At 42.1% G+C, this 12,108-nt stretch overlaps 1 protein-coding gene across 1 annotated transcript in view; it reads right to left on the bottom strand.

Moving 5' to 3' along the window:
- The window catches only part of LOC135501903 (serine/threonine-protein phosphatase 6 regulatory ankyrin repeat subunit B-like), a 29,594-nt gene extending 17,580 nt beyond the window's left edge, over nucleotides 1-12,014 (bottom strand). The window contains exons 1-2 of the mRNA XM_064794328.1: nucleotides 11,832-12,014; nucleotides 5,806-5,913 (exon numbers count right to left, since the gene is read on the bottom strand). The gene's annotated coding sequence lies outside the window, so the exon portion shown is untranslated. The remainder of the gene's footprint in view (nucleotides 1-5,805; nucleotides 5,914-11,831) is intronic.
- Between the last annotated feature and the right edge of the window lie 94 nt (nucleotides 12,015-12,108).

Consider the following 12,108-nt stretch of genomic DNA (forward strand, 5'->3'; position numbering starts at 1 on the left):
AATATGGAATTTTGCTGGACGAAGAAATTCCATATCGGACTCCCAAACATCCACTATTTGTATAGTGGCGGACCCAGGCCAATGCTTGAAGACGCAGGGTCGAAACTAGAATATTCGGCCAGGGCAGAAAGGTCCTCCAAGGGACAAAAAGGGCACAAATTCGTCCACCCCAACGCTCCACGTTTTTAGCTCACCTGTCCTTAAGGACGTCAGTCGTCGTCGTCGTCGTCCGTTAACTATGGGTGGCACGTTTCTTAACCACTGAACCTAGAAACTTTAAAGTTGGTGTGTAGGTGTCTTGGGGCGACAGTAACTTGTATACCGAAATTTGGCGTGATTCGATCCTTTTTCTGGGATACAGGGGGCGCTTTGTGAAAACCTTCTTTTGGCCATAACTCCTGAACGCTGCTAGCTAGAATGAAGAAATTTTTATCGTGGGTTCATCTGATGATAGTGCATCACATATTACACGGGCGTTTGATTTGACCTTCTTTTCAAGGTCACAGAGGTCAAATAGCATAAATTGGCTGATGGCGGCACGTTTCGTAATTACTGAAGCTATTGACTTAGAAGTTAGTACATATGTGCCCCTACGTAAAGTGACCATGGAGACCAAATTTCGGTCCGGTCTGATTCATAGTTTGGCCACCAGGTGGCTAAAACTGAAAACACTAAAATTGCTATTTCTCCTGAACTAAGGGCTTGATCATCACCTAATTTTTATCATAGGTACATCTCATTATGATACATGAAATATCACACAGGATTTTGATTTGACCTTCTTTTCAAGGTCACAGAGGTCAAATAGGGTGAATTGGCTAATGGCAGCACATTTCGTAACGACTAAAGTTTTTGACTTAAAAGTTGGTACATATGTGCTCCTATGTAAAGTGACCTAGGAGACCATATTTCGGTCCGGTCTGATTCATAATTTGGCCACCAGGTGACTAAAACCAAAAACACAAAATGTGCTATTTCTCCTGAACCAAGCGTCATGCATAGCAAGGGAAATGTCCCATGTACTATAACTTATAGATTCTTATATGCTGGTGCCATCGGTTAGTGTGCAGTTCTAACATATAAGCCCATTACAAGCTGACAATAGTGTTGTATATATCTCAACCATGTCAACAGGTGAGCACAATGGTCTTGGCCGTTTCATTAACGTCAGTAAAACAATGACCACGTGACTTTCAACGGCGCCAGCCCTGTATAGTTTTTGTTCTCTAAACTCTCTAATCTTTTATGGTTATACTTGGGGAAAATGCCAGGTAAAAAAGACAACGGTAAAATTGACAACAGAAGAAATAACAAGTACTAGACAACGGTGAAAAAGTAAATGGAAAAGAGGGAAAAGCAAGACAATCTTTTTAGGCCTACTTTGTAGTAGATGTTGGTCTTTTTTCGTTATCAGAAAAAAGATAACTGATCTATTTAATTTTTTGTTCTTCTGTTGTCTATTCTGCCAGTGTCTTTTTTACCAAGATTTGTCACAACTTACCACTTGTGCTGCAGATCTAGAGATTGTTACAATACTACTGTTGATGCTGCAGCTAAAGTCGCCAGCCAATGGAGTTGTCCATGGTGGCGCAAGGTTGTACTCCATTTGCGTGTTCTCATCATATAATACATAATATCCTGGGTAGGAAAATGTGCCATATTCATTTAGCAGTAGGTCTATTTCTTTGTAACGGTCTACAATTCCAATATCTTGAAGGGTCCTCTGTGCTGTAGCATTGAGTGTCAATCCCCCAGTGAAAAAGAAAGGCCAAATGTCTGGTATGGTCAGTATATCGTTCTATGACAGTATTTGACTGGAGGGCTCCTTTTACATCATCTACGTTGTCCGGCTTTCGAAGTCTTATCCTTTGACAAAGGTTGTCTGGCCTGAATGGACACCGATGTGTCAGAAGATGCAGGTGTCTTGCAAATCTGTGCAAGCAGTAAGTGTACTGCAAGTCAGGTCGTATGTCAGCCATGGTGAACACACAGTGCCAAGACACACCATTCGTCCACCACCATGTCCAAGAGTACAACTGTGTATGAAGAAGTTCTGTGTATTACAGTGCCCCCATTTAATACATCATCCAATCTTTGGGGTTTGTGTCATAATAGGCCTATTCCTACATCATTCAAACTATTACTTTGGCATTGTGAGTACAATCAAAACCATAACAACAATTTTAAAGAGGCAAACCTGAAACATAAGTCTATTAGTATTATGTAATAAAACCATTGGGTTCAATGATGTTCAAGTGGCAGGTCTTGTTTCTCAAATAAATGAAATGGCCAGGGCCATTGTGCTCACCTCATGTGGAGGAAAGATGGATAAAGAGCATGGTCTTGTGTCATGTAGTGTTAGGTTTGATGTAGGTCCAAGCAATTACAATTTCCCCAAAATGGCCAATTTACAGTACATTCGACCTCTGTGACCTTGAAAAGTAGGTCAAATCAAAGAAGACCCGGGTGACACATTGAACGGTTGTTAGAATTAGATGTACCTATGATATAAAATTGGTGCCAATCGGGCAAGTCATTACTAGGAATAATGGCATTTTGAAGAATTTAGGATTTGGCCCCCTCCCTGGAGGCCAAACGGCAAATCAGATCGCACCAAACTTCGGTACCTGAGATCACCTGACCAAGGGGTACATGTGTACTTAATTTGTGATCAGTAGTCATTGCAGTTAAGAAACCTGCCATAGTAACGGCCTGACGGCGAATTTACGCCATTTGACCTCTGTGACCTTGACAAGAAGGTCAAATTAAAAACCTGTGTGACATATACTGTATGGTGGTTAGATGTACCCATGATATCAAATTGGTGGCAATCGGGCAAGAAGTTAAGGAATAATCACATTTTTAAGGTTTTTGGATTTTGCCCCCTGGTGGTCAAGTGGTGAATCATATTGGACCAAACTTTGGTCCCTGAGATCACCTAACTAAGGGGTAAATGTGTACCAAATTTGGTATCAATAGTCATTGCAGTTTAGAAACGTGCCATCGTTACATCCTAACGGCTAATTTACACCATTTGACCTCTGTGACCTTGAAAAGGAGGTCAAATCAAAAACCCGGAGGATATATGATGCACCTTTGCTAGAAGTACCTACCATATTTTTTTCAAAATTTCCCGACTACTATTAAGGGAGATATTGCATATTTTCACTTTTAACGTTTGGCCCCCTGGTGGCCAAACCATGAAACGAATCGGACCGAAACTTGGTCTCCCAGGTGTCATTACATAAGGGTACATGTGTACCAAGTTTCAACTCAATAGCTCTAACAGTTACGAAACGTGCCCTGCTAACGGACGACGGACGACGACGACGACGACGACGACGACGACGACGACGACGACGACGACGACGACGACGACGACGACGACGACGGACGACGGACGCCACGGTATGGGATAAGCTCACCTCTGCTAAGAGGTGAGCTAAAAAGGTAATCCAAATTCATGGAGTAAATATGCCAATACTATTTAGTTTAACAATATGGTTTACATGTGGTTTACTAATGAAGAGGAGATCCTCAGCTTTCCAATAATACCATTCCTCCAAAAATGTCCAAGTTTGGAGAATTGAAATAAACGATTACAAACTGATCTCACACTAGGTCACTTTTTCCTTTGGGGATACATGAAAAAAAAAAGGTGTTTGCGACTCCTCCCCGTGATCTTAATGACTTGGAGGCCGAATTCAACACGAAGTGGATGTTTTACGCAGGAATCGCGCAGTGATCAGACAAGCAGTTCAGGGCATGCTCTATCGCTGTGAACTTTATGTTGCAAGAGGCGGAGGGCATGTTGAAAGTGTGGGTGCATAAAATACAAGATTAGAAGATCTCTGAATAAAGCCAAATAATTCCTGAGAAAATCGTGTTCGTTTTAATCTTTTTAAGTTTGTAAACGTACAATTTGAACGTATTCATTCAACTTGCACTGATTACCCAAACTTGGAAATTTTCGATTTGAACTCTTCATTTTCAATTACATTTTACTCGGTCATGCGAGACCGTAATAATGCAAGAATGGTATCAATGGAAATCTGAGGATATCCTCTTCAATAGTAGACCACATGTAGCTTCTGAAACTATAGTCTTGGAATATTAACCCCTTGACTTTGGATTACCTTTTGTTGATACGCACTGTATAATGCAGTCCATTCTCGGAGTTGAAGCATCTTTATATGCAGAGAATTGCGATGATATAATATGTTGCCACCTGCTAAAGACAGTACAATCAACAAGTCCAATTAATTTAATATAATCCTGCAAAAAAAATGGTGAGTGAAAAGAATCTCTCGTACGCGAGAAAGAATAGTAACAGCTCCACAGACGAGCGATTTAGATTGGTGAAAGCCGCGATTTAAAGCACATGCGACGGTTATCACTTGTTTGGGCCAGTGCTTTACCAGGCGATTACAAGTTTGCCTGCAATGAAACACGAGATTTTAATGTCGCACAGATCAAGATAAGAAATTGAGACCGCTGCCTCGAAAATGAGGCCCAGTGTAAAATCATTTGTCTTTATGAACTATTTCACGCAGAAGCAGTGAGATAAGTCCAACCTTGGAAGAGTCAAGGCTAATCAAATTACAAAAGCCCCCTATATTCAAAACTGAGTGTTACCTCACCAATAGCTTGTTTTAAAAGTTTTCGTCTCTAATCAATGCTTGGTATTACATAATACATATAAATCAACACTGCGTTACAGTCGCCTGGTAAGAATCAGTTATATCATACTGTTTTAGTGTCAACCAATCGAATGAAGTCTCTTAGGAATGATGGCTTTTACAATGAAAAAATTAATAAACTCTATCGAAGCCACTTCATATCATGCAGTCACGTGACGGGCGTACCTGACGCCTCAATGCCAATGCTTTCGCTTTCATATACCAGGTACGTAGGAGCTGGGCCTAGGAGGGTAGGTCGGAAAGAAAAACGGTCCGGAACTCCGAAGTAAAATTCGCGCAACAAGAGTGCGTTTTTAGACTGAGAAGGCACACAGAAATGCTCAGGTTGTTGCAGTCGCTCACTACTTTGGCAATTATTACTTTTCTTTTCATGGTCTACTTCAGCAACCTCGGCCTCATTGTTCGTATCTCACATGCTTATATGCATGTCTTGATGGACGGTAATCAGAAGTGCCGATGCCATTTTATGACTGAGAGAGCGCGATATGAAACGGAACATTGCTAAATTGTTCAAGCTATCTTTATGCTTCTTGTGCTATACAGTGCCAACCATGATAATCACCCATGAATGAGATGTACGTACCACGGTCTAATTAAAGCTGGTACGCACCCGGTGAAAATCACGGGAATTAGTTGTTAATTAGGTCGATCACTTACTCACGAACACAATGGCCTTCAAAGGCGTTGAAATAAACATTAGCTTGTTTACAGGTATGTCCTTGCTAACCAACCCAACCTCTTCTATCCCAATACCGACTCGTGACCAGAATCCCGGCGAATACATGGTCTAGGCCTGCTATGTATCGCTATGCACTATAGAACGGAACAAGCTCGCGGAGATTTGAAATTGGTTTGTTGGAAGGGGCGATATGCGTTTTAGAAAGCGAACTTCAACTTGCCAAGCTACGATATAGTTTGTCAATGCCTATATTGTCCCTTTTTTGTATAAATTCAGTACATGTTTATTGACTTTAGGACAACCAATTGGATATGACTTAGTAGAAATGTATTCCTCCAAAGTTTCGGCCACGAATGTAATTGTTTGATTGGGAATAACATGTAAGGTTCTCTAAGGGGTCAGGAAAAGTAAAGAGAAGAATATTACCTTCAGATCCTATTTGAATCCTCGTGCTCGGGGTAATCAGTATCGTTCCAGTGACAGCAGCTATATGAGGAGGAAGTACAGTCTTGAGTTCTTGGATTCCACCTGGAACTTTAAATAAGAAACACATTAACCACACAAATATCATATTCCAAGGTTGGTCTTTAATTCGGCTGGATCGTCTGCAGAGATCTTATTGGCATACTCAGTATCAATATCAAAATGCATCATCAAAATGCTAATGAGGCTGAAACTCCGCCTCACACGAACTGTCTCCGAAATCTGGTAACTACTCTTAACAACTAAAGCTACGTACGTCCACCGGAACTTTTGTTCCGTAGCCAGTAACTTTATTGGCCAAACTAGTTCCATAAAGATATTGTAGCGTAAAACCGGGTCGAGCGTTAAGGCTTCACCAAACTATGAGACAGGGACAATGTCACACCCAAGTCTGGCAAACCAGAGCTGTCTCAGAGGGGCTTGGCTAATAGTTCAGGGTCTTGGGCAGGGGGCAAAATGACAATGGTACATCCCGTTAACATAAGGATACTGAGTACAGAGCTGACAATATGAATCAGGATGAAACAACTACTCTAAGCTATCACAAAAGGCAAAAATACTTCTCATATAAATCATAAGCTTTATTCCCACCTCACAACAGTGGCAATAAATGTGGTAAAATGGTTTACAGACATGGGATGATAGTCATATTTACAGAGATTGAATTTATACCAAATGATTGATGGCAGGATACAAGCTCATATCTATGTCCTCACAACCCATCAAACGAGTCAAAAAATCGAGAAGTTCCTGGAGGAAAGCAACCAACTCTTCTAGTAAGTTCTATAAAGGTGCCAATCACCGCCATGTCATCAGGATAAATGTGCCCACTTGGTGCTTCATACAGAGGCATTTTGGTGTTGAGTAACTTTGTCTTTGTACTGATTATAACCTTGTTGGGTACACCTCAACCAACCTTTCAAAATAATTATAAAATTGCTCTTACCTAAATTTGCTGTGCGTAGTAGATGTTCAGTTTCAAAGCTGTAGTGATAACCCTGACCCTTATCAAAAAGGATGGGAATGTCTCTCAGTCTAACTTTATACACTTGGAGTCAACAGGCAATTGCTCAGCTCAGCATACATAAAAGTTTGCTGTATCAAAACAGCGAAATGACAAAATGGCGAAATGACGAAACGAAATGATCAATGAGTGGTGCCTGTATCCACAAAGTAGAATACATCGAGTCAACCTCGACACATAGTGTGTATGACTCCTGGGGACAAGGTTAGAATACTGTGACTCATGGACTGGTAAAGATTCGCTGAATCTGCGCAGGGAACCGGGACCACTCATGCACTGCCATCACAATGGTGCGGTTAATACTTTATAGGAAGTGACTACATTGTACTTGGCAAGCCCGACTTACCAAACAGCGACTTTTTCTTGTCCTGAATGGAGAGCCGAACTCATTAATATTAAAGTAAAGTCTCCAGCTCGCCAAACAGGGTAGATTTTTTACCTGTTTGGCAAGCCCGGCTGGCCGAACAGGGTGGCTTTTAGTGCTGTTTGGCAAGCGGCTCTCCAAACAGGACAAAAAAAGATGCCTGTTCGGCGAGCGGCTTGCCAAATAGACCCGGCCTATTTTATAATTTTGTTTTCCTTCGATTTCCGAGGCCAGGAGCAATCGCCTGAGCCTGTTAGTGTTAAACTCAGATGGCCTATGCCTATCAGCCTACTATAGGCCCTCATGAATGAATTTTTAGGATTCCGCATTCCCATTGTGATTTTTTTTCCTTCAGGTAAAATTATGTTGCATTGTTAAATAGAGTTGTATTATTGTAATTTTTGCCTCACTTGCTATTAAGCCTATGTGGCCATAGTCATTTCAAAGATTATATCTTAATAAAGTTCAAGTTTAGTTTTGTATCTTTGGCTTATTTCTATCTATCCACCCAATTTATTACACCCATTAGAAAGGGGATGGAACCACAGCCAAGGCTATTGGTTGCTTAGTTTTATATTCTCGGTCAGCTATCGGTACTGGGCCAACACCAAGCTCCATTCATGCCCCAGGAGTCCTGTCAGGGCCGTGAGAGAGAGAAGTTCAGGCGAAGCATAGGGACTTACATGCAGGAATATGGGAAATATCCCCAGAGGATTGTAATACTTGGCTATATTTTAAAATGACCCATATTCATTTCGGTTCTCGAAGCCGAACCCTAGTGGAAGTTTTGGGAACCAAAATGATGTCTGCCTATTAGGCAGCCAGTCGGAGCATGTGGAGCCGGTGGAGTAAACCGAAAATGTTGTACAGTTTGGTACCAGCAGTACCAACCAACCCCCTTCCCAACGCAGAGTGCCGTTTTCAAAATGTTCTACCGGTATATCTCTTGAGAATAAAAAAGGAAAATAAAAGATAAAAGCAAAGAATGAAAATTAAAAGAAGAAACCCCTTGGCTGGGCAGGAGTTGAACCTGGAACACTGCGCGTGACTGCGCATCGCTCTACCGTTTGCGCTATTGTGACACTTGAAATTGACACTTTCAGTGGGTGGCCACTTCCTTGACGTCATATTCCCTGTATGGATTCAGCGAATCTCTACAGCACATTCCAGGTACAACTAATCGCTCATTTCGTTTCGTCATACTGTTTTGATACAGCCATAAAAGTTAGTGCATGGGAATAGCACATGTATGTGAAAGAGCTCCTGTGGCTCATTTTGCCGAGGTTTGCATTTTACTGAGAGACTGTGGGGTGTCTGCTCAGGCAAGAGGGATGAACTACCTCAAATGCTAAGTCGTGCTAGCATTCTGCTCGATTTCAGACTGAAAAGCCCTTTTATAAAAAATCTACGGGGACCACGCGCCTGGGCTGCAGTTCCCACTCGTCGTTGGAAACAAAACAAAGTTTCCCAACATGAACCACAGTGATATGATATCTATGACGTCTTAGAGAGAACGATAATAAAGTGTTGAAACTTGACGCAATGTTCCAGGAACCGCCGATAGGCGGCAGCACACGACGAAAGCTTTTGACGGAACACTTTTGTAATACTTTGATACAGATTTGCCTGGTCATTATTTGGGACCTCCAGTTATCTATGATACGGTCACCCTCTTTAGGTTCTACCGCATGGAATGCCTTGGAAATATTATAAAATGGTAGGAAATGATGAAAAGCATTAATCCGAGAAAAAAGGATTTAATCGAAATGTCTGAAGACCCATGACGTCACGAAAAAAGTGAAGTTATATATTATAGGATATCTTCCACATTCGCCTAATTCACTTTCGCCTAATCCACATTCGCCTAAACCGTTTCGCCTAAACCTTTTTCACCTAATCCACATTCGCCTAATTCCATTTTCGTCTAATTCCTTTTTCGCCTAATCAACATTCGCCTAATTCCATTTTCGCCTAATTCCCTATCATGAGTAAGAGTATTCCATAACCCAAGCTAAGATCATTGACCATAAGAGATGGCATTTTGGAATGACCCATTTTATGTGCCACAGGGGGGTTAGGTATATGCCAAAATTAGGCGAAAAAGGATTAGGCGAGAAAGTAATTACGCGAAAGGGAAATTAGGCGAATGTGGATTAGGCTAAAGTGGAATAGGCGAATGTGGAAGTTTTTAGGCGAATGTGGCATAAACCTATCATAGCACGAGCACGATTTGATGACGTTGTTTTGTTTGACGTCACGATAAAAGTGAAGTTATATATAGCACGAGCACGATTTGATGATGTTGTTTTGTTAGACCGATATACCTGTCTCTGAAGTTCGGAGGACCTTAGCCTGTATAACAGGCTATTGTTTTGTGCCCTGGCACAGTTTGATGATGACGTATGTGCTGCCTGCACATGTATGACATGCTGGTTCTGCCAGGCCTAACTTTCGCTTTATTTGTAAGTCAAGACTACTCATGAAGTGTATATAGGCCTATATGAAATGGCAATAATAAGGAATACCCCCCCCCCCCGTGTTTATGGCGTCGTCTTCATGATTTCAGGCCTATAATTAGCTTTTATAGCCACCTCCTCTCCCGCCTACGGATGCGTTGTGTACCCTACTGCCACTGTGCAGGGCATTGTGTGCATGCAGCTTTTTGCAGCGAGTGTGTAACTAGGCCATACCTTAGCTACATCACATGCATGATCAGGCTATGCAAGTGTGCAGGTACAGTCTGTCATCTGGACACGACCATTGCCTCGTGGTACACATATCACATCTTTCTTGTGGCCAGCAGCGTGACTGTCAGCATGGTCAGTGTCCTACTATTTCATCTAGGCCTAGGGTAGTACCGTAGGCCAATGCAGGCTTGAAATTCCACTTCCACTCCCATCTGCAGCCGGTGGGCTGTGTCTGGTGTCCTCCAACTGTGGCAGCCATTTCCGTGATGGATGTGCTTTGTACTAGTCTACCGATTCCCAGGAAATGGTGACAATCAAGCAAACATCAACACAAGGAAACACTTTGAACACCAGTGGCATACCATGAACGCACGAGACCACCTTACCAACACTCGAACCATCTACACTAACTGCAGGATTGTTTTCAACCGCATGCGTCAGAGGTACCGAAGCCTCATATGGGAGAACCTAGGACACAGTCAGCCGTAATCATACCCAGTTTATGTCAGTACAAACAATATCCCATCATTTATTTCTGGCTTCTTCATCACTAGGTAAGAGGATGCATTCCCTTTTTGGGTAATGCTTCCTCTCACCACCAAACATCTCCATTTCCAACAATCATTTCTCTTACAGCAACATCATAAAGTATTTCATTGTTACAATGACCCATATCTTCCATCTGCAGCGGTACATTGTAATCTCATGTATTTAAATGCATGACATACAATTCTTGCAACAATACACACAGTACTTGAGGTCATTATCTTTCCATTATTGTCAGTGGCATGGAGGTGGGGTTCTGGCATTCAAATTCAATCAATCAATCAATCAATACGGAGTCTTGTATAGCGCCAGATCCACCATGGAAATGGTGCTCAAGGCGCTGTTAAAAAGTTCACAAATGTCTACAAAAACAGGTGTCCCTTTAGTCTCTTTTTGAAAATGTCCACAGACTCTGATTCCCTGATGTTCCTTGGAAGTTCATTCCAGAGTCTGGGTGCACTGACACTAAAGGCCTTGTCACAAACACAACGTTTGGATACAGGCACGGCCAACAGCAATTGTTCAGCTGAACGAAGTGACCGCCCTGGCTTGTACACAGTCAGAAGATCTCTGATGTAGCTGGGAGCCTGGCCATTATTAAAGGCCCTGAAATTCAGCAGCAGAACCTTGAAAACCACACGGGACGGCACATGCAGCCAATGTAAGTCACGGAGAACCGGAGTAATGTGTTTACGTCTCCGTGTCCATGTCACAATCCGTGCAGCAGTGTTCTGAATTAACTAGAGCTTTCTCATCTGTGCCTGTGGTAATCCCTGAAGCAATGAATTTGCGTAGTCCAAGCGGGCGGTAACAAATGAGTGCACACGCTTTTCGGCAGATTTCTTATCAAGAAATTGCCGAATCCGTCCAATGTTTCTGATGTGATAGTTGGCCGATTTACAGACATTCTTAACATGTGAATCAATTTACATAGTGGAATCTAGCACAACACTAATATTCCGTACATGAGATTCCTTATCACACTTACTATCATTTCTCAACTGACTACATGCTCATCTGAAAGGCAAGTCATGAAATGGATGCCAGCAAACAATTCTTTTCAACATCTACAGTTCAATTATAAACCAATAACTTTTCCTTTGGCTTCAGAATAACAGGTCTCATTACTGAAGGCACACGGTTAAGCACATCATACATACATTACATTATCTATACAGATATCTTATCACCCCTGTAACTCCCCTTCTAGTGGCAACACATCGCATCAAACCCTGGTTCCGAAAACTCTGGGTCGGCTCGACTCTGGAATGGTGAAATCTGAGCGACTCCAACAGGCAGACAGTGCATTGAAAAATTCCAAAAAACTATTCAAAACCGAGCTACTTACTCTCAAGTTAGGCCTACTCCTCATGTATCCATTGTTCTCCAAATCTGATCACAAATAGTCCATGAGTCAATAAAAGCGCACAGAAATTCCAACCACCCTACGAGCACCACTGGTGAGTGGTGGTGTGACAAAATGGCGAAAAGCTTTTTCATCCTGTAAGATCCGACGAGAACACAGCCCACCGATTCCTGGTAACCCATATACCTGGTATTATATGCAAAATACATGTGGCTATTCCCTGTATTGATTCAGCGAATCTCTACAGCACATTCCAGGT

The sequence above is a fragment of the Lineus longissimus genome, chromosome 17 (assembly GCF_910592395.1).
Source record: "Lineus longissimus chromosome 17, tnLinLong1.2, whole genome shotgun sequence".
Lineage (NCBI taxonomy): Eukaryota > Metazoa > Nemertea > Pilidiophora > Heteronemertea > Lineidae > Lineus > Lineus longissimus.